Source organism: Ictidomys tridecemlineatus, chromosome 10 (genome assembly GCF_052094955.1).
Source record: "Ictidomys tridecemlineatus isolate mIctTri1 chromosome 10, mIctTri1.hap1, whole genome shotgun sequence".
In the NCBI taxonomy this organism is placed as follows: Eukaryota; Metazoa; Chordata; class Mammalia; order Rodentia; family Sciuridae; genus Ictidomys; species Ictidomys tridecemlineatus.
In genome coordinates this window covers 4,148,396-4,171,715 of record NC_135486.1, presented here as the reverse complement: position 1 = coordinate 4,171,715, position 23,320 = coordinate 4,148,396, and the positions used below count along the sequence as shown (strand labels likewise).

Genomic DNA, 23,320 nt, shown 5'->3' with positions numbered 1-23,320 from the left:
CCTACCTTTACTATATACCGCGCCTCCGGGGCCTGAGGCCCCGCCCACTGGCGGCCCTAGTGGCCAATCGTGGCGCGGAGAGGCGGGGCCCGAGTCTCGAAGGGGCGGGCGCCGGGCTGGCACAAAGGAGCAAGAAGGGGCCGGCTGGGGAGCGGGGGCGCGGAGAAAGGCGGAGGGAGCGGGAGGAGGGCTCCTGCGGCCGCGCAGCCCCCTCCCCGCTCCTGGCTGGGTGCTCACCGCCTTAGGTGGTGGAATAACCTGCACCTGAGTCGCTTGGAGCCCGAAGGATGCCGGGAACCCCGGGCCCACTGTGGTGACCCAGCCCTTCCTCCCGCCTGCTCTCGGTCTCCCCTAACTGTAGGTCCACCTCTCCTAGGCCCTGGCTGTGTGGGGGAAGGTCACTCCGGGACGCCCGTGACTCTGCCCAGCTCCGCCCCGCCTGCCTCTCAGCTCTTGCACCTGCCGCCCCCTCGCGCTCCCTACCCCTGCGGTCGCAGTTCCGGCCTGTCCCTCTCCTTCCAGGCCAACCCAGCCGGTAGCCCCAGTTCCTTACTCCTAGGCTGTGCTTCTTGTGGGCGGCCTGAACCACCTCGAGCAGGACAATTGCCAAACCCACTCAGGGCGGTAGCCTGGAGTGAGTCGTCCTATCGAAACCGGTTGTGGCTCAGGCCATCCTAGACCCCGGGGGACAATGTCTGCACGTGACCCGGCCACCCAGGACTCTCCTCCTGCACGTGACCCGGCCACCCAGGACTCCTCTCGCCAGGTCGGTGGCTGGTATTCTAATTGGCATGCTTTCACTCCCCCTTAGGGGCGCCCCTTGGGGGTACCGACCTCTTTGCTGAGCTGAAAAATTTTTGAAGCCAAAGTGCATTTGGGAAAACCCAGGTCAAATGGCAGAGCGTTGCAGAGCAGCCCTGGGCATGGAGTACCCCTTCCCATCCTGTATCTGCAGCTGCTAAAAAGCCAAACTCGTGTTTCCATTCCCCTCCACTGAGCCTCTGAGCAGCTTCACACATCATTCTCAGGGCAGTGACACAGCAGAAAAATGAGGGATGCTTCTGCAGTCACTGCAGAGAAGCCCCATCCCAAGAGAGGAGCATGGCCCATCCTGGAAAGGGGGACTTCCCAGCCCCATATCAAGGATTTACCCAATACAGAGATGTTTGTTCAGGCCACCCAAGGTTGTCCCCAAGGTCGACCTTGCAGGCCTCTGGACAAGCTTGACAAAATGAGCTCTTTCTCACTCATCTTTCTCAAGGCCCACTTGGAAGACCTGAGCAAACTTGAAAATTCCTGAAATTCAGGGGAGAAGCATCCACCTACTCATACAGCCCCAGAGGGGCTGCTGTGGGGCTCTGTCAAGGGTGACTGAGAATGGCCTGTTGGGAAAGGAAACCATCCCCTACTTTGCCTCTGCAGTGTTTATGTTGGCAAAGCCCCAAGTTGTGGTTGGTGGTAGGAGAACTAGAGTAAGAGGCTGCACCTGCAGATGTGGTGCCCCTGGTCCCCCTCCAGGCAGGAGTTATCTCATAGAGGAGTTTCCAGCAGAACAGGTCGCTGTGAAGGGCATGTGTTTGTTGAGTGTCCACTATAGGAAGAGGGAGTAAACCCTGTGGGCAGAACCAGCAAGAAAGGGTGAATGAGGGAATGTGGTGTGGGAAGGAGGGAGGTGATTGAGGGGAGGTTGCCCTTCCTAGGCCCCCCTGACCCCCCCCCCCCCACTCCAGGAGAAGCTTGTGGTAAAACAAAGTATGTACTGAGAGGTTCACAGTGATCAATTTTTCATCACGATCCCTTTTTTCTTACATAGAAAGTGCCCTACCTTAGCTCTCCAGGGCTGAAGTCTGATGCTGTGTCTGGCAAAGACAGGCTTCTTGGCTTTCTCTCCCGTCCTTGACCTACTGTCTTCCTCTGGCAGATATCTCCCCTCTTAATTTTTGATTCCCTGGCTTTGCTTTCTCTCCCTCCGTGCATGAAACTCTCCTCAGGTTTTGACAGAGCCCTGAGAGTCAGGCCTGCAGAGCCAGTGCAGCATACCATTCTAAACCACTGTCCGCTTGGCTTCCTAGAAACCTCCACGTTTCCACCCCAGCCGGGTATTCTACTGGCAAGCATGATCTCAGCCCTGTGGGAAGCAGAGACCTCTCAGTGGCTCACCTCCAACTCCACCTGGCTGGCCACTGTATCTGGAATTGTCCTACCCATCCAACCTCCTCACCACATGGTACCCTCTGGGGAAGAGCCAAACAGCCTGTGTCCGCATTCCAGCTCCAGTGTGTGCTAGCTGTGTGACCTTGGGCAAATCATTTGTTCTCTTTAGGGCTGTCCCCTCAGTGGTAAAACTGAAGTGATACATGGTAGCAAGGATGAAATGGGAGACGTGGGAAAGTGCTAAGCACAGTGCCTGGTCCATAACAAGAGCTATTAAGTAGCTAGCTTAGTTATAATTCCCTGTTTCCACTTGACCTTGTCTAACCTTGGGGCTGTTGCAATGAATTTACCACCTCTCTGATACTTACCCCCTGCCAGGATTCTGGAGTTCCCATCAAGCTAGTAGAAGGTCACCCTGACAATTCCCCACCCTCCATGCCACCTTTCCCCTTGCTTCACAACGTGCTTCCTGTTCTGTGACCTCTCTAACTCCAGTAATGAATAACTCAAGCACATAATGTCCCTTTGGGCTGTACTGGGCTGGGCTTTTGTTCCAAGGCCCCTTCTGTGAAGGGTGCTGTGGCAGCAGGTTGAAAGCAAAAATTGTGTGGCTCTCAGGAGAAAGGGGTGCTTCTGGCAGATGGGGTGTGTAGCTGGGTGTGGAGGGAGGTGTAGGTCCTAGGAGCTAAGAAGCTGTTTAATACGAGTTTGTGAAGTGCAGTGTTTCTCTGCAGAACAAAGGAGGAGAAAATTCAGTTTAAAGGCTCAGGATATTTTTCTGTGCAGGCTAGGGAAGAGATGGTTCTGGAGTCCTGTGATTGGCTCTCCCCAAGGTTAATGCTGTGTGTGGGTGGATGGAGGAGAGGCAGGAAGCAGAAATGGCAGCAGAGAGTAGAAGGGGGTTATGGACCTCTGTCCAAGTGAGGATGATAGGTTCTAACACAGAAAACAACCAGAAACTATTGTGGTTGAAACAGAACCTCTTGGAGGCAGAGCCAGGGTCCAGTGGATGAAAGCAGGACAAGGCAGTCCTGTTAGTAGCAAGACAACCAGTCAGAAATGGGACTGGGAGAAGAGACAGGACAAGTCATTCCCAGTAATAAGGTCCCAGGAAGGCTAAAATTAGGGTGCAAAAGAGAGGGTGCAACTTGGCAGTCTGCGTGAGAGAGACCCAGACCTGACAAACAGATCTCCCAAGCTGTTGGCTCTCTGACCCCCTTGACCCCACGGGCCCCACTGCCACACACAATGCAGTTGCTCTGCAGAGAGCTGCAGAGGGGCGGGCTGCCAATCCCACGCTCACACGTGCTCACACACAGTGGGGTGCTTTTCAGCCAGCCTGGAGTATTTTAAGTACGGAGTGAGGGGAGGGGGGATGTGTGGCACGGTGACTCATCCTGGCAGCAGCAACTGTGTGCAGTGCAGAGGAAAAATGCTCAATGGCGGGCTCTGTTGGCAGTGGGAAGCAGCCGGAGTGTGCAGCCCTGCGATGCAGAGCTTGGGAAAGGCTGCAGTCTGGTCACCATGGCAGGGGCGTGGGTGGACGCCTGGGTAACACCTGACTCAAGGCTGGGCAGAGTGCCCCAACCATCCATCACAGAAGGACGCCTGACTGCTCCACAGGGCATCACTCTGCTTCAGAATGGACCCTCTCGTGTTCAGTAGTAAAGCAAATCATTCTCCAAACTGGTTTTGGTCTCCTAGAGAAACCAGAGACCCTGGATGGGGACAAATAGAGTTATTCCTTTGCTGCTTTCATCTGCGGCCATTCTGGCACTTTCCTATGTCTCTGGGTCTGGAGTTGAAACCTTGTCCTATGTAAGGACATAGCGTGAAAATAATGAAAAGCTACCTTTTTACCTTACCCACTGGTATGTTGGACTCTTCTACCTTCAGTGGGAGTAATGGGTTATCTCGGCTGCCAGGTCCTGACTGGCAGTCTTCCTCAAGTTGCTCTCTGATGAACTGTTTCTTTTTTCTTTTTCTTTTTCTCTTTTCATATTGAGGATTGAACCCAGGGGTGCTCAACCACTGAGCCACATCCCCAGCCCTTTTTTATATTTTATTTAGAGACAGGGTCTCACTGAGTTGCTAAGTGCCTTGCTAAGTTGCTGAGACTGGCTTTGAACTTGCAACTCTCCTGCCTCAGCCTCCTGAGCTGAGGGATTACAGGTGTGCACCACTGTGCCTAGCTGCTGGGCTGTTTCTTAACAGGGATGTCTACAAACCATGAGTAGTGAGACCTGCCAGAATTCCTGTCCACCCCCGTGAAGTATACGGATGGACACATGGTTTTAGGAGGACCACTGAGGAGCATTGTCTCTGTAAGAAATCATGACTCCCTCAAATGATTGCCATTTGGCAGGACTAGGGCCCCAGGGAAGTGGTGCCAGATCACTGTTACAGCTTTCAGAGTCAGCTCACCTGCTCCTTGTGCTCCGCTAATGCAGGGAACCAACCAGTGCATTCTGTCATGTTCCAAGACTGGGTGTGTAGTTCAGCTCCATCCCCAGCACTGGGGAGGCTGAGGCTAAAGATCATCTGAGGTCAGCCTGGACAACAATGAAAGACCCCCATCTCCAAAAGTTAATGAACAAAAGTTCCTTTTCAGAATTTTCCACTTTCTTAAAAGGCAACCATTGAGCACTTTTCTGAGAACTAATCTCACTAAGGGTAGAGCCACTACCGCATTACCCTGGCAGATAGGAATTATTATCAGGAAACCTGCCTGGATCTCAGCTGGCCAAAATTCAGCCATCCACCCACATGAGAAATAAGCAAACCAAGCCATGTAGAAGGGGAAAACAAAATGTATGCAGTTTGAACAAACAGGGAGAAGCAGCTAGCTTGTTTCTCCACTGGTCCTATAGAAGGATCACAATTTATAGAAACAAAGGCCAGGAGATGTGCATATGTAGATTTGTTTAGGCTGTGGAGCATAAGAGAAACCAGGAGCTCTGTTTCAGCATGGACTCATCAGCCCCAGGAAGGATAGATGACACTGGGATGGGGGTGGATTTTTATAAGCCCCTTTCTGCAGGAAATCTGAAGTCTTCTAGAGATGAAAGGTATGCCTATTTTATGGTCTGCTTAATCTTCAACTTCTTACTGAAGCGATAGCTGAAGGCCAGGAGGAGTCATTGTGGATAACTCCTGTTTTAGTGCTGAAGATAATGGCAGAGGGCCTGGAGCTCAGGCTCCCATCTGCTGGGTCTGTGTAGCTAGCCAGCTAGTCTCCAGTCGAATGCCTCCAGGGGCTGTGTCCTCCCCACCTGGCAGCAGGACATCCTGTTGTTGGGAAACTCGCAGTAGCTCCTCATAACTTCTGACGGGTCCCTGTTCTCAGCTTTGGAGGACATTTTGAAAGGAAAATGCAAACTAAGCTGCGAGTCTGCTGAGTGTTCAACAGGGCAGCCCTGCATGTATTGAGAACATCTCTTCTGCTTCCCTAGTTTCTACTTTCAAGAGTAGAAGCTCTCCCGTTTCTCCGGACCTGGTGAGGTGGCATCTGACTCCCTCCTGGCCCTTTCTGCCTTCCTCTGCATAATTTCTTACCTGTTGGTGTCCTTTTTCAAGCAGGGACTCTGGTTCTGAGGAGCACAGAGTCTAGGGAACCTATACTTTACGGGTGATGCTACCCTTTTTCTCGGTTACTATTATACTAAAGCTATGCTTCATGTTTTCTTGAGCCAAGACCTCTCTTAACTCTGAAGTCAGATAAGTGTTTTAGAAAAAGATCTTGCACTTGCAAAAACAGACACACCCTCTCTCAAAATCTAATTCAAGTACAATGGATACACATGGAACACCCAGGCAGGGGACACCAATCCCTGGACTCCAGGACAGGTGACTGGGAATGCTCCTGTTTCAGGCACTGTCCTGGAGGTGGTGTGGGCCAGGGTCTGGAGGTCACGTTTTCTAACTTCTGTAGCCTTCACTCCCTAAAGCAACTCAGCTGCATGCTGAATTCCTGAATTTGTCCTCTCTTCTGACCAGCTTCCTCATTCCCCACAGTGCTACCTTGCCAGCTGCAGTTCTCAGGGCCTTCCTTGCTCACCATCTTGCAGCTGCAGACCCACTGCTAACTGGCAAAGCTTGCTTTGCTTTTAGTCTGGATTCCAGGCAGAGAGAGTCAGATCAGCACAGTTCATGTCTTCCTAGCAGGTCATAGGTTGCTGGGAAACCAAAGCCCTTAATGCCTTGGCCTGGGCTCCTCCCTGCAGTGTGGCCAGGATGTGGAGGGAGCCAAGCAGGATCAAATGGCTGCTGAGCCATTGGCTGGCCCTGGAGCACACAGCACTTACTCAGGTGAGCAGCTCGACAGGTAGGGGCAGACAGAGAGGAGAACCTTTAAACCTCATGAGATATGTTGGTTTTCTTCTTTCCGGAGCACTGTACCTTTCCATATCATCCTGGAAATATAGCATTTAGTTTGTAGGGATTAAACCAAAGGGAAGTAATGAAAAATGATTGTTTTATTTTTCTTTGGGGAGGAGCTGGGAGAAAGGAAAATGCAAACTAATTTGCATAAACTGGATTACAATTTTATTTATACTCATCTCTCTACAGAGTCACGAGGAGGGTTTTATTCTCTTGAGGAGCAAATCCTTTAGGCAAACCGGTTGTATCCTAGGCAGCCAACAGCGTCATTTTTGCATTAATAAATGATGGCATGCAGTGTTGCCCCGCTGGAAGCTGCTTCCACTGAAACGCATCCTGCAAACCTGGTGGCCTGTCCATCTATTCAGTGCCGCACGACCCACCTAGGCTCTCAGCTTCTGGGTTCTAAAAGCCAGTTCTGTGCGTGTACTCACGGGGTGCCATCAGGGGACAATGCCCAGGGAACTAAGTGGGTGGCCAGGAGATAGCACCACTGGGTCCTGGATCCCCAGGAGTTCTTGCTTCATTTAAACCTCCATCATCTCCTTAGAAGCTACAATGATGCATAATAGCTGCATTATCAGACTTTTCCTGTAAATCAGGTTCTATGCCAAGTACTTAATATGGATGACCTTTTATTTTCTATTAATGTTTTTACAACTTAAGGAGGTAACTCCTATTATTATCATTGTCATTTACAAAAGAAGCAAATAACTCCTACAGATTAAGTCCCTAAAGAGAGAAGAAGGAAGGCCACATTCAGACCAAGGCCATCTGGCTCAAGGCCCCAGTTTCAGAACCATTAGGTCTAACTGTGTCCTCAGAAGGAAGCTAGACCCATGGAAAGGGCAAGCATAGCTCAGGGCACCAAAGGGGTGCTACCATGCAAAGCCTGTCTGCTTTTTAGGTTAAAAGCTCTCCAAGGAAACAGGACTCTTCTTTGGGTTACAGTTTAAAAATCCTTTCTTGGACTTATGCCCTCATCCATCAATCATTCACCGATTACTCGCTGTGTGTGCAGCATTGCTGTGGAGACTCGGAGAACAACAAAGGCCGGTTAAGATAGCACCTGGACTTTCAGCAGTGAAGTCTGGGGAGGAGGAGGGCCACTCAAGAATGAGCGAGCAACAGTGCTGGGGGTAAAGATTATTCCACAATGGAGACCACAAACTTGAGGTGCAACGGGAGCTTAGAGAATGCTGACACCCTCGTGCAGGAGGTGGGCTCTGAACAGGACAGTGACAGACCAGGAGGAGCAGAGAGGAAGGAGCATTCCTCCTGGTTACTGAGGAGCAGTATGGTGAGCTGGCCGCAGAGAATCCAGGTGCAGCTCCTTCTCGCTGGTGGGGTCAGCCTGACCCTTGCCAGGGGTGCTGGGAGAGCACACGGAGGGGACATGCTCCCTCCTGAGCTTTGAGGAGACTTCCCGAAGTTGATGGCACTTGGTCGAGGGAGAGGTAGCCTCTAGAACAAGGGCAGGGCAGGCAGCGGGGAGCATGTGCAGACTCAGGGACGGGGGCTGTTTCATTGGGTAGATGGGGACAACATTTATTTGGTTTTTTAATTAAAAAAGATGACGCCTTCAGGGTGGGGTCCAGACGGCCCTCTCTGAAGGAAGAACTAGAGTGAAGCAGATCAGAGTTCCTCAGGAAACTCCAGTATCACTCAGAGCCCCCACTCACAGGGCAGGATGCAAAGGTACACAGCTCCTCTGAGACAGAACCTGACCTGCTCCACTCCTTCGCAGAGCTGGGTGACACTGGGCTCTGGGTCACCAGCCAACAGGAAAGTCAGAGGCAGCACATCCTTCCGGTTTGCACCCCCTGTAGCGTCTGTGTTGTGTTTACTGAAGGAAATGTTGACACACTCAGATAGTAGCCTTTCACCTGCAGCAGTCTCGGGATACTTGACACTAGCGAGGCTCCTGGTTTCTTAGCTTCCACGGGAATCTGGATGTGCAGGGAAGCGCTGGTCCTGGAGGCGACTTTTCTCAATGGCAGAACACAGCGCTGAGGGAGGAGCATGTCTCTCTGCCCACAGCGAAAGACAAGATGCTCCTCCCCATCTCTCCAGTGTGAAGCCAAGTGATCTGTCCTCCCAGACCAACTGGGAGCTTACCTGGTATCCAAACCTTCATGGTATTATTGACGCATTGTAGAACGTGTTGTAAGCTCCAATAAGTAATATCTAGAGACACCATCTTCTGGTAAGGTGGACATTTTTTTCATCCTAATAATAATTTCCTTTAACTGGCAGATTGGCATGGGCATTAAGTAAGGCTGATCAGGCTTGAGCTTAGAAACTATCAGATTTCTAAGAAGGCTATTTTTTCAGATGAGAAAAATGGAACACCAGTGTGGGAAAATGGTGAGTTGGTGGTAGGACTGGCTTCAGGTGGAGGCCTCTTGCCCCCTGGGTCATGTTCAGTTCCTATCAAGACTCAGCTTGGATCATCCTAAAGAAGCGGTCACAAATGAAGGTAGAGGATGGCATTCCTATATCTGAGGGATGCCCCCGCTCCCGCCTCTAGAAAAATCTTCACTGTGACCCTCCATTAAAAAGAATAAAGAAAGAGAAAAGAAAAGAAAGGAAAATCTCCATGGAAGTTAAAAAAAAATGAGGATAGTTTTGACTGGGAGTAAGGGAAACCCAAAATAACAGGGATTTCCGCAGCATATTGTTTCCCTCTTTCTTACATGTTCAGAAGTAGGTGGTCCATGTCGGGGCGATGACTTTATTCTGTTAAGTACCCAGGAAGCCAGACCCCTTCCAGCTTCCCCTTCTACCATTCCTCCTACGTGGCCCAGATGGTCCCTGGGGTGCCAACCGTCCCATCCAGGAAAGACAAAGGGGAAAGCCACCAGCACAGTTGCCCTCTACAGAAATATCCATCCTAGAAATGGCCCCAGGACACTCTGTTCCCATCTCACTACTCAGAACCTGGCCTCACTTAGATATAGGGAAGCCGAGGAAGAGTTTTTATTCTGAGTACCATGTGCCCAGCTCAAACTAAGAGGTTCTGCTGTTGTCTTTGCCATGGATGGAGGAGAGTTGGCACATAGGATTTACTATTGTCCAGGACTTTTCAAATACAAATCCTGGGAGGGAATCCTTATCTAACACTTTATTCTTCAATGAGATCAAATCGCTTTCTTTTGTGTTAAGAAAAACAATCCATTTTAAGAGTAAACCATTAGAGGAGTCCAGGCCACTGGGGTCACGGGAGGTGGCTCTGGAAGCACTGGGGAGCAGATCTGGAACAGATCCTAAGAAGTGTGTGGAAAACAGGTGCAGGAGAGGCAGGCACCGCCGGGGCTTGGTCTTTTGGCAAGGGTGGCCCTGTGGATGTCCTGTCCCCCACCTCCTCTGCTTCCCAGGGTGATGGTGGCTCCAAACTCTGCCAACCTCTCTGGGGGCCTGTGGGATGCAGACAGCTGTGGCCCATTCCTAGCGTGGGTAGTGGTGACACAAAATGTGTGATTTCCTCAGGCCCAGATGCCCTCGGCAGCCTCAGTTTTGGCTTGATGACTTGCACCTGGTCTCAGTGCAGTTCACTTTTAGTTGTGAATTAAGAACTACTTTTAGCAAATCCATGTCTTCACTCGCACCAGCCTTCCAGAAGGCTGGAACGTCAGGGTGACATTTGGAAGTCGGCCTGAGTTGACTACCATTGGAGTCCCCATTACTGAAGACACTGGGTAACTTTGGCTACTCCAAGCTCCCTCTGGCCCCAAAGCCTTCGCGTGGGCCATTCCCTCGTAGTCTGTAAGGTCCATCTGTCTCTCCTCTTGGCTGGATGATCCCTACTAAGCCTTCAGAGGAAATGTCCTTGTACTCAGGAACTAGGGAAAATGCGTGAGCCTGAGGTCTCCTGGACACTGTGATTCTCTCTGTGCCGTGTGTTGCAAGTGGGGTTCTTCAGGTGTGATTACTGACGTACACTTCAATGTCATGAGAAGAGACTCTCCATGTCTCTTCTGTGTCTTAGCACAGTGCAGGGTAAATATTCTGCAGGTGGTAATTTAGTTAAATGGATGAAGTGGTTCCCCCTGCACCTGTGTCTCCAATCCTAATGGAATCACATAGTGTCTCAATATACCAACCACCAGCTGTCCCTCAAATGTACCTGGTTAACTTCCTTGGATGCAGATTCCTGGTATTTATCCTGTCCTACTGAACCAGATTATCAGGATAGGGCTCAGGAATCTGCAAGGGAACAAGCCTCCCAGGTAATCGTTAACTTTAATATTTGAGACGTGCCACTGTAGGGCGTGTGAGGAATTTGGGGAGTCAGGACACAACATCATTAAAAGCCCCAAGCTGAGTGTAGGAATGAGCCTGCTGGATGAGACTATTGTGAAAGAGCTACCTCAGTGTTCTTAAATTAGAAAGAAGCACACAACACTATTTTACTCTTTGAGATTTGAAAAACGCCAGGGAAAATTTGGAGAGAGCCGTTTATGGAGTTTAGGAAGTCAAGGTTATGTGAAAATAGAGCAGTGTTCACGGTGGGTTCGCCATGGCACCTTTGCGCAGAGGTTTGCAAGAGAGAAACAGAGACTTGACTGTTACCAGTTACTTGTTCTCTCTCCTTGCCCCACCAAGCCCTCATCCCCACATAGACCCGTGACATAGTGCTGAGTCCTCCGCAGTACCTCAAGTCTGATTTCAAGGCTCCAAGCTAATCGGGCATGTAATCTCCTAGTAACACTGTCCAAACCAGGGAGTTGGCCAACTTTAATCTTTGATTTCTTAAAAAAAAAAAATACAACAACAAAAGCAAACAGCAGGGCATCCTGTGTGCTGAAGTTGAGATGCTCTAAAGGAGCCATTTAACTGCAAAGGGCAGGAAAGCCCAGAGCAAGAGCCGCACCGGGTGTCTGCGTTTCTCCCTTGCTGCCACCTTGTGCCGCTCCTTTTACTCCACTCCAGAGCGCTCCTCTTCCTCATCAGGTCCTCTACCCCGGGCCTCCTTGAGGGCAGGCTCCTGTCTTTTGTTAAGGATCACAGATTCTTTACCTTCCATGGATGTTTCCCCCTTTCTCTCAATGCCCCAGCACCCTCCTGATTTTTAAAAGTATTTTAGCAAAATCTTGGAAACTGACTGTCATTTCTTTTTCTTTTTTAAATAAGTCACTGTATTGTCTCACTAAATACCCAACTCCTGTTATTAACAGCTCCACTGAAAACAAACGATCTGGGAGCATGAATAAAGATAAAAGTACACCCCTGCAAACCTCAAAACATGAGAACCCAGGGGTACAAGTCCAGGACCTGGAGTAATTTGTCCAGCTGTGCCTATAGGTGAGCCCCTTGCCAGTGTGGACCACGTCTCACCTCTGAATTCTCCACAGTGACCAACACAGTGCCTAGAGCACAGGAGGTTCAGGAGGTTGCTTGAACAAATGGTGGCAGGAGGGAGGCGTCTCTAGTTTTAACCTGCTGGTTGCATGTAAGGTTGCCGTTTGGAGTAAACTTCTGAACCCCAAAGGTTCAGAACAGCAACCTGCCTGGCCAGGGGGTTCAGAAAATAGTATGAGCAGGAGTTACAAACCACTCCCTCCTGGTAGGCCATGATCTCCCAACCCAGCCCTTGGGTTCTTACAGATACGAGCCCCAACCCTTCAGGGATCTTTTCAGGTCATGGGAATGAAGAATCCTTTTTCTAAGAAAAAAGAATTTTGCTGACAAAATGTAGGGCATTCCAGCTAGAAGTCCCTTCCCAGTTAGGCAAATGTATTTCACCGTGGTGCTGTGGGAGGTGCGCGGGTGGAGATTGAGCATCTAGGTCTGGGAGAGTTACTTAACTCTCAGGCTTCCTGCTCTCATTGTGGAACTGGACACAATCATGACTGTATGTGATTGTCTCTGTGGAAACCTGAGGCCATTAATGTAAAGGGCTTAGGACTTAATAGAAGCTCAATAAATGATGGATTTTTGCACTTGAATCAAAGCTTCGTGAGATCTGATATTTTTGTCCGCTTTGTCCCTCCTGGCACTCAAGTCTGACTCAAAATAAGCACTTAGAATATTTGTTAAATAAATTATGTATTTGACTACTTGCTGCATGACAGACTGGATGTGCATCCCTGTCCTTTGAATATATTAAAATAGTATGGCACTGAGTGCTGCCATTAGCATCTGGCTGTAAGACTAAGCCATACCAGTGACAGTGGTGTGCTTTCTGAATATCATGTGGCAGTGGCAGGAGGCACATGCTCTGTGTCAGTAGATCTCAAAGCATAGTCCCCAGACCAGCAGTACCAGCAGCCTGAGAACTTGTGAGAAATGTAAATTGCAGGCCCCGCTCCTGACCTGCTGAATCTGAAATTCTTGGTGTGGAGGCAGGAATCCATTTCCAAGTCCTTCATGTGATGCAGATGTGCATCCGAGTTTGAGGGCTGGCACCCTGGCATGTATAAAAGGCTCCTGTGCTGTAGTTAGAAATGATCTCAGCATCTGATGTCCAAGAATAGATGACTTGCCCCTTGAGAAGGTGATCCACTGGGAATTTTAGAATATGATGCTTATAGAATTAATGTCTTCCGGGTGGAGGATTTTCAGGAACCTCAACCAAGCAACAGATTGTGAGTTCAAATGCTTCAGTGTCTTGTGGTGGGCAGCCACTACTAGAAGTGCTCCCTGTACTGCTGTTTTGCCAGGGTGCCTCGTTCACCCAGTGGTGGCAGCGTGGATGAGGTGGGCCCTGACTCAAGGCAAAGTCCATCTCTAGAGTGGCCCGAAATTCTTTTAAGATACAAGCCAGTGTAGCAGAGGTGCAGACTACAGTGGCTCAAGGAACACATCAGGCAGCCTAGAGGGGAAGGGTCGATGTGACATTGTCAAGGTCCTTGGTCTGCCCCTCTGTCGCTCTCACACCCCCTCGGAGCTGCCCCGTCTTGCATGTGGGAGCCAAGAGCACATCTGTGTTCTATCCTACCAAGCACTTCTAACACAGGAAGCTGTCGTCGTCCTCTTCTTTATCTGATAGTAAAACTAAGTTGCAAGGGAGAATGGGTTCTCTTGGAGTCAAACAATAAGGCTGGGGCAGAATATGGTTGTCTCTTGATTAATTACTGATCCATTCATGGTGGTCCTCATTCCCCCTTCTCCTCTGTCCACTGATAAGAATATGATTGAGACAGGCCATACACCATTTCTTTTGCCAAGGTATTAATAAAATTCCTAGTATTAATAATTAATAATTCCTGGTATTAATAAAAGAGTTTTTATTTAAATGTATTAAAGCTGATTTTTGGGGGGTGAGGGTACCAGGGATTGAACTCAGGGGCACTTGACCTCTGAGCCACACCCCAGCCCTATTTTGTATTTTATTTAGAGGCAGGATCTCACTGAGTTGCTTAGAGCCTCACTTTTTAAAATTTTTAAATTTCAATATGTTATACAACAGAATGCATTACAATTCATATTACACAATTTTTCATATCTCTGGTTATACACAAAGTAAAGTCACATCCTTTGTGTCTTCATACATATACTTAGGGTCAGGGTCATGATGACCATCACATTCCACCGTCTTTCCTACCGCTATGCCCTCTCCCTTCCACTTCCTCCCCTTTCCCCTTTGCCTTATCTAGAGTTCATTGAATCCTCTCACCCTTACCCCCCACACACAGCATATTATGAATCAGCATCCTTAAATCATATAAATCATTCACATTTGGTTTTTTGGGATTGGCTAATTTCATTTAGCATTATATTCTTTGGCTCAATCAATTTGCCTGCAAATTCCATGATTTTATTCTCTTTTAATGGTGAGTAATATTCCATTGTGTATTTATGCCACATTTTTTTATCCATTCATCTACTGAAGGACATCTAGGTTGGTTCCACAGTTTAACTATTGTGAATTGTGCTGCTATAAACATTGATGTGGCTGTGTCCCTGTAGTATGCTGTTTTTAAGTCCTTTGGGTATAGACTGAGGAGTAGGGTAGCTGAGTCAAATGGTGGTTCCAATCCCAGTTTTCCAAGGATTCTCCACACTGATTTCCATATTCATTGCATCAATTTGCAGTCCCACCAGCAGTATATCAGTGTGCCCTTTCCCCCACATCCTTGAGAACTCTTATTGTTTATATACTTGATAACTGCCATTCTAATTGGAGTGAGATGAAATCTTAGAGTAGTTTTGATTTGCATTTCTCTAATTGCTAGATTAGAGATGCTGAACATCTTTTCCTATATTTGTTGATTGATTGTATATCCTCTTCTGAAAAGTGTCTGTTCAGTTCCTTTGCCCATTTATTGATTGGGTTATTTGTCTTTTTGGTGTTACGATTTTTGAGTTCTTTATATATTCTAGAGATTAGTGCTTTGATGTGTGTGGTAAGAATTTGTTCCCAATTAGTAGGCTCTCTATTCACCTCACAGGTTGTTTTGTAAAAGCTATCTATGCTAAGCCCCAGGCCAACATCATTCTAAATGAAGAAAAATTGAAAGCATTCCCTCTAAAAACTGGAACAAGACAAGGATGTCCTCTTTCACCATTACTTGAAACACTGGCCAGAGCAATTAGATGAGAAAAATTAAAGGGATATGGATAGGTAAAGAAGAACTCAAATTAGCACTATTTGCTGATGATATAATTCTATACCTAGAAGACCCAAAAAATTCCACCAGAAAACTTCTAGAACTAGTTAATGAATTCAGCAAAGTAGCAGGATACAAAATCAACACCCATAAATCAAAGGCATTTCTGTACATGAGTAACAAATCCTCTGAAAGGGAAACAAGGAGCACTACCTCATTTATAATAGTCTCATAAAAAGATACTTGGGAATCAACTTAACAAAAGAGGTAAAAGATCTCTACAGTGAAAACTACAGAACACTAAAGAAAGAAATTAAAGAAGACCTTAGAATATGGAAAGATCTACCTAGCTCTTGGATAGGCAGAATTAATATTGTCAAAATGACCACACTACCGAAAGCACTATACAGATTTAATGCAATTCAATCAAAATCCCAATGACATTCCTCATAGAAATAAAAAAAGCAATCATGAAATTCATCTGGAAAAATAAGAGACCCAGAAAGTTAAAGCAATCCTTAGCAAGAAGAGTGAAGCAGGTAGCGTTACCAGAACTTAAACTATACTACAGAGCAATAGTGATAAAACAGCCTGGTATTGGCACCAAAACAGACTGGTAGACCAAAGGTACAGAATAGAGGACACAGAGATTAACCCACATAATTACAGTTATCTTACATTGGACAATAGTGCCAAAAACGTACAATGGAGAAAAGATAGTCTCTTCAATAAATGGTGCTGGGAAAATTGGAAATCCATATGCAACAAAATGAAATTAAACCCATATCTTTCACCATGCACAAAATTCAACTCAAAGTAGATCAAGGACCTAGGAATTAAACCAGAGACACTGTGTCTAATAGGAGAAAAGTAGGCCCAAATCTTCATCATGTCAGATTAAGCCCCAACTTCCTTAACAAGACTCCTATAGCACAAGAATTAATATCAAGAATCAATTAAATGGGATGGATTCAAACTAAAAAGCTTCTTCTCAGCAATAGAGCCTCACGTTTGCTGAAGATGGCATTGAATTCATGATATTCCTGCCTCAGCCTCCTGAGCTGCAGGAATTACAGGCATATGCCACTGTGCCTATCACTGAAGCGGATTTTACCACAGCTTTAAACACCGACAAAGCTTGATCAAGTTTTCGTTCCCTCCTATTAGTTATTAGTGACCTGGGAAAATTAATCTTCAGTTTTTTCCAAGTGGAAATATTCATTCCTTTCCAGTTCATTTGAGGATTAAAAGTGTATGGCAGTGCCTGGCACACAATGGCATGGCCTGATGAAGAGCCCAGTCCCCACCCCTTCTTCCCGCCTTCTGTAAGGCCCACGGTGAGCAGAACAACATGGAATTGCAGTGGTTCCACTGTCTTACTGGAAATTGTGCGTTATCAAGGCATAGCCCGTGGAAGTGTGACCAACCAGAGACAAAGCCAAGAAACGCAGGATGGATTAGACCTGGCCAGGTGCAGGGAGGATGGAGGCCAAACGTTGACTTTATTTTAAAAAAAAATTTACAAAATCTGATTGGGGTTTTTCTTGTGATTCCCCTTTGTTTATCATAACCCTTCACTAAACGCACCCATGATCACCCGTCTACATAGAGCGGCTTTGCCTTGTCTCTGCTGTGGCTCTAGACTTTGGCGTCTTGTGAGGTGGACTCTGTTCCTTTGCCAACGAACCCTAAGAGGTCAGAGCTGAGAGGGACTTTAGAGGTCATGTGGCCTGACCTTCTCACCTTGTGACTGAAGACACCTTCCTTTCTCTTGCTTGGTCTGCACCATGCCTTGTATACAGTGGGGGATTAATACATAGTGATCAAACAAACTGATGTCCTTGATATTCTTTTTTATGTCCTTTACATTCTTGATAATTTTCCTTCCTCCTCCTCCTCCTCCTCTCTGTGAGCAAGGATGCAGAAACAATTTGAAACTCTGAGCACAGTTGTCCTGTGTTTGATGCTGGCATTAACTGCTCCATAGGGGTCACTTGTTTGTATGAGCTTTTTCCTCCCGAAATGACCTTTATTTACTACAGTTCACATTTAGCCTAGAACATGAATCCAGTGTATTCGAGTCATTGTATGAACATTCCTGGTCCTTCCGTTGTCATATTAGACCTATATGATACCCCAAACAGCTTGTATGAATACTGTTGCTGTGACCTCCTGCACCACAACTGGGAGCCACCAGGCCAAGTTCACCTGTGCCCTTGGCTTCACGAGGATGCAACCTCGGCAGTTGTGTAGGGGCCTCAGCTTAGAAGGACCTAGGCGTGGTCCGATAAGGAATATGATCAAGATGGGCCTTACACCATTTGTTTTCGCCAGGGTGTGACTTTCCTGGTATTCATAGAAGAGTCTTTACCTAAATGAATTGAAGCTGATTGCTTTTAGGGGGTGGTGGGTATGAGGGATTGAACTCAGGGCCACTCTACCCCCTGAGCCACATCCCCAGCCTATTTTGTATTTTGTTTAGAGGCAGGTCTCACTGAGTTACTCAGTGCCTTGCTTTTGTGAGGCTGGCTTTGAACTCAGGATATTCCTGCCTTAGGCTCCTGAGCCACTCAGATGTCATCCTCTGGAAATTTAAATGATTGTTTAGCCGTGCCCTGTGTTTTCATTTTGCACTGAATCCTGCACATCCCGCAGCAGGTCCTTCCTGGTACCTCAAGTGCTTGAGTATCTCCTGTCCCTTCACATCTTCCGACCCCCCTTTCTGATGGCAGCAAATCACCTGCCCCCGTCTCAGTGAGACTGGAACAGCAGCCAGGACTTCAGAATAAACAAGCAAGTGTGCTCTTCAAAATAGATGGCTCTTCATGTGCATGGCAAGCCAAGGCAAGGGGACCAACATGTGTCAGTCACCTACTGGAGCCAACCAGGAGCGATGGATTTCCGTGTAGATCCTGCTCAGCCATCTCCACAACCTGGGAGATAGTGCAGTTCTGATTTTACAGCGTGGAGAACCCAGGCTCAGGAAGTTCAGTGACTCTGGACTGTCCAGTATCAAGCTGTAGGCTCTCTTGGGACCACCTGAAACCAGCATGGGAGTGGCCCATGCCCTTCAGCTGACAGTGTGGGGAAGTAGACCAGCCGCCGGGGGTCTCCAGTGTGCTCTGGGGTCTCCAGTCCAGACCAGCCTGCTGCACAGGTGGTGCCCAGCACCTGTCCCCGCAGGACGGAAGAGGACAGCAGGTATTCATTCAGTTACTCACCAACCGCCACATGGCATCTGCTGGGTACCAGGTGGCATCTGCCCTGTGGGATGAGACAAGAGTGGGAAAGGCCTCACTCTGCTCTCCAGAGGCCACAGACCAAGAGACGGGAGCAGACGCTTCATCCGCTCCACCCCAGCACTGGGGCAGCCTGCGCTCTGCAGTCGGCAGTCAGGAAATGGGTAGAAGAAACCACAGATTGGCGGCTGGGTGGAGTGGCTGCGAGTTAATTAAACCTGCAATAATTCACATCATTGGTTTAACAGCTAGCTCCGGCCAAGCCGCACCATCCTCTACCTTAGTAAAGAAGCGTACTTTGTGAAAAGTGACAAGAAGACGAGTTGAGTATCAAAACAGTTCTGTCCTGGGTCCTCGCCCGCTGCCTGCTTGCAGAGCTGGGAAGGGCCATTGATTGTTTAACTGCCAGCGGGGCAGGGAGGCCAGAGTTATGCTCAGCAGAGGCAGGAACGGAACACGGTTCTGTGTGTGTTTCCATGGCAACAGTGATAACAGCTTATATTTATAGACCTTCTATCTCCAAGGAGCTCAAAGCACTTTACAGACATGTTATCTCTCTTCTATAGGAGACCCGGGTGGGGGGAGTGAGGGAGAGGGAGAGAGAGATGTGTGGAGAGAGGGAGAGGGAGGGAGGGGAGGGCAGGAGAGGATGAAGGAGGGACTGAAGGACATGGTGTACTATTAGGCACATTTCACAGATGGTGCAGAGTGGGGAAGTCAGTGACCCACGGTGGCACGGTAAGCCAGCGACAGATGGTAGCTTGGATGGACCTAGAAGCTCATATAACTCCTGGAGCCCTTTCTGCTGGCCTTGGGCAGATGTCAGGCTTAGCTGCTGTCTCCCAGGCCCCTAGTTCTGTTCAGTGTCATCTGGGTGATCAGGTAACTCTGGGGACATCAAAGGCAGGCTGGATGTACTCTTATTGATAGGAAACACGGGGACAGCTCTTCCATAGAGTCTTGGGGGTAATGTCTGGACGGCCATCAGGGAAGGCCAGATTGTGTTCCCGGGGAGGAGAGGCCCAGGTGCCCTGAGAGCCTACGGAGAAAGTGGTGCACCACGTGCAGAGGGTCCACGTGCTCGGATGGAAAGGTCCTTAAAGGGACCCCATTTCACGGTGTCTCGGGCCCTCAGAGGGAATGCTTCCCGGGTACTTCTGATTGGAAGGTTATAGCCTAAGAAATTGAGAAAGCATTTTGTAAATCTCAGATCTACTCCTTCCTGCAGGACACACTTTGTATGAGGAAAGCCTGCAGAGGGAGGCTCTGCCTAGGTGTCGGAGTGGTCTCCCTTCCCTGCCTGGAGGAGGGCAGTCTTCATTCTGCTTTAGTCCACCTGTGCCTAGTCCCCACTTGTCACCCTCACAGACCTTCGATTCCCCTCTGGCCACCACCTCACTACCCATTTAGGCTTTGGAAAAGGGAACTATTTTCTCTTTTTAAAAAGAGTCAGGATGTGCAGAGCGTTCTGTGAGCACAGCCAGAAGTCCCCATGGCAACGCAGAGACACAGAGTCCTTCCTCCTGGTCCTCAGTGGGCTCTGTGAGCACAGTGCTGTTCCTGCAGCCATGAGCTCAGGCCTGAGCCAAAGATGCGCTCTTCTCTGGCCTTGCCCTGTGTAGGCTTTGGAGACTAAGGGGTGGTGGTTTGGGAGATGCCCCTCAGGAAAAGTTAAAAGGTTTGATGTGTGAATAGACTTCTGATTCCCAAAGCAAGGCCTGGAGGCTCTATCCAGAGAGTAGGGCTCTCTCGCCTTCCCAGGTGGGCCGCAGCCACACTGCCTTTCTTTCCGCCCTCCTCCCCCGGACCTTGGGCTCCAAGAGGGAGGAGGCCTGTCTTGTCTGCTTCTCTTCTGCAAACGAGCAGACCCAGGTCCAAGTGTGACCGATTCCTCCAGAGCACAGGAAACCACCCACCACCAGTGCTCTCAGTAGACACAGTAAGAAAACGGGGATGTGTGGAAGGACGTAAATGTCCTCTCATTTCAGACGTACGTGGTATGCTTCGATGCGGAAATGGCCCAGAGGACTCTTCTGATGGGAATTCCTAAGAGCAGCCCCGGAAACTGCTTGTCTGAAAGGGCCCATGTTCCCACAGGGCACTGGGGCTGACAGGTGGGGGTTCATTCTTTCTTTCTTTTTGATCTATTTTTAAAATTTATTCTAATTAGTTATACATGATAATAGAATGCATCTTGACACATCATATATAAATGGAGTGTAACTTCTCATTCTTCTGGTTGTACACGACGTAGAATTATACCAGTTGTGCAATCATATATGCACTTAGGGTGATAACATCCAATCCATTCCACTGTCCTTCCTGCCCAGATACCCCCTCCCCTCCCTTCACTCCCCTCTGTCTAATCCAGAGTACCTCTATTTTTCCCTAGTCTCCCCCCTCCTTACTATGAATTAGTATCTGTATATCAGAAAAGACATTCAGCCTTTGGTTCTTTGGGATTGGCTTATTTTGCTTAGCACGACACTCTCCGGTTCCGTCCATTTACTTGCAAATGCCATAATCTCACTCTTCTTTAGGGCTGAGTAATATTCTATTGTGTGTGTGTGTGTGTGTGTATATATATATATATATATATATCATATCTTCTTTATCCATTCATCTTTATCCAAACAAACTATGGTTGTTTCTATAGTTTAGCTCTTATGAGTTGAGCTGCTATAAACATTGATGTGGCTGCATCACTGTAGTATTCTGATTTTAAGTCCTTGGGGTATAAACTGAGGAGTAGGATAACTGGGTCAAATGGTGGGTCCATTCCAAGTTTTCTGAGGAATCTCCTTACTGCTTTCCAGATTGGTTGCACCAATTTGCAGTCCCACCAAAAATGTTGTATTTACCTTTATCCCCACACCCTCACCAACATTTATTGTTGCTTGTACTTGATAATTGCCATTCTGATTGGAGTGAGATGAAATCTCAGTGTAGATTTTTTTGTGGGTCAGGGTGTTGGGGATTGAACACAGGGGTGCTTAATCACTGAGCAACATCCCCAACCCTTTAAAAAATATTTTATTTAAAGATAGGGTCTCACCAAGTTGCTAAGTGCCTTGATAAATTGCTGAGACTGGCTTTGAACTCGAAATCCTCCTCAGCCTCTTGAGCCACTGGGATTATAGGCATGCACCACTGTGCCTGGCTCAGTGTAGTTTTGATTTGCATTTCTCTAATTGCTAGAGAAGTCGAACAATTTTTCATATATTTGCTGGTTGGTTATATTTCTTCTTCTGTGAAGTGTCTGTTCATTTCCTTAGGCCATTTTTTGATTGGGTTATTTGTATTTTTTGGGGGGGTTGTTTTTTGAGTTCTTTATCTGTCCTAGAGATTAACCCTCTGAGGTGCATGTGGTAACAATTTTCTCCCATTCTGTAGGCTGTCTATTCATATTATTGATTGTTTCCTTTGCTGAAAAGAAGCTTTTTAGTTTGATTCCATCCCATTTATTGATTCTTGGTTTTACTTCTTGTGCTTTAGGGGTCTTGTTAAAGAAGTCTTGTTAAAGATCTGGGCCTACTTTTTCTTCTATTAGGAGCAGGGTCTCTTTTCTAACAGTGCCTTAGTTCTTGATCCATTTTGAGTTGAGTTTTGTGCAGGTGAGAGAGAGGTATTTAATTTCATTTTGCTACATGTGGATTTCCAGTTTTCCCAGCATCATTTGTTGAAGACGCTGTCTTTTCTCCAGTGTATATTTCTGGTTCCTTTGTCTAGTAGGAGATAGCTGTGTTTATGTGGGTGTGTCCCTGTGTCTTCTATTCTGTTCCATGGGTCTGCATGTCTGTTTTGGTGCCAATACCATGCCGTTTTTGTTGCTATGGCTCTGAAGTATAATTTAAGGTCTGGTCCCGTGATGCCTCCTGCTTCACTTATCTTGCTAAGAATTGCTTTGGCTATTCTGGATCTCTTATTTTCCCAAATGAATTTCATGATTGCTTTTCCTATTTCTATGAAGAATGTCATTGGTATTTTAACACGAATTGCATTAAACTATATAACGCTTTTGGTAGTGCGGTCATTTTTGACAATGTTAATTCTGGCAGGGGAGTTTCTGACTTGGGTTCCTACCAAGGGTCAGTGGCTTCCAATATCATTGCATATAACCAAGGTCCTGATTATGGCCATGAGGTTCTGTACCTAAAGTCTGCACTCCCAATCATCTGGGGAGACTTTTTTCTCATTAACTGATTTAAACATTTTCTATTATTATTATTATTAGACCTTTATAGTTACATATAGCAGTTGGATTCACCCCGACAAATTCACAGATGCATGGAAATTGACAATGGTTCATAATCCCCCCCCTTTTCCTCCCATCCTCCATCCCCTCTCTTGGGGAGACCTTTAAAGATTCTGATGCCCAGATCCCACCCTGGCCCAACTCAGTCAGATTCTTTGCTAAGCCTCTGGATCTCTTCTCATGAGAGTGCACTTGACAGACGGGAAATCATCCATACTTACAGCATACAGTTTGGTAGGTCTGATATATGAAAACGCCCGTGAAGTCATCACCACTTCCAGACGGTGAGCATGCCCGACTCCCCTCTGCCTGAACCCCTCGTTTCCATGTTTCCTTGTGCCCCCTTGTTACCTGCTCCTCACTTCAAGCAGCCGGTGATCTGCTTTCTGTCACTATAGGTCAGCCTGCAGGTTCTAGGGTTTTATATCAATGCAATCAGAGGCTGTGTTCTCGACTTTTAAAACCTGACTTCTTTCCCTTGTTGTGGTTATTTGAGATCCTCTATGTTGTCGCATAGACCACAGGGGTTTTCTTTCAAGCTCACCTTCCCCTCCCCTGCTGCTGGGCTGAGAGCACCAGCCGAGCCCACACTCTGGGGTGCTGATGTGCTCCAGATGCCACCAGCATCTCGTTCAAGAAGGTTCTGAGCTGCTCTGAAGGCTGGTGTGTGTGGACCTTAGGGTGGCCGTGGTTGGCCAGGTCATGCCCCCTGTGGGTTCACTACACTGAGGGGGGCAGCT

At 47.8% G+C, this 23,320-nt stretch overlaps 1 long non-coding RNA gene across 3 annotated transcripts in view; it reads left to right on the top strand.

The window, feature by feature from the left end:
- The first annotated feature begins 35 nt into the window (after nt 1-35).
- Nucleotides 36-23,320, top strand: part of LOC120887449 (uncharacterized) — a 259,915-nt gene continuing 236,630 nt past the window's right edge. For all 3 annotated transcript variants that reach the window (XR_013426335.1, XR_013426337.1, XR_013426336.1), the window contains exon 1: nt 36-766. This is a non-coding gene — a long non-coding RNA (uncharacterized LOC120887449). The remainder of the gene's footprint in view (nt 767-23,320) is intronic.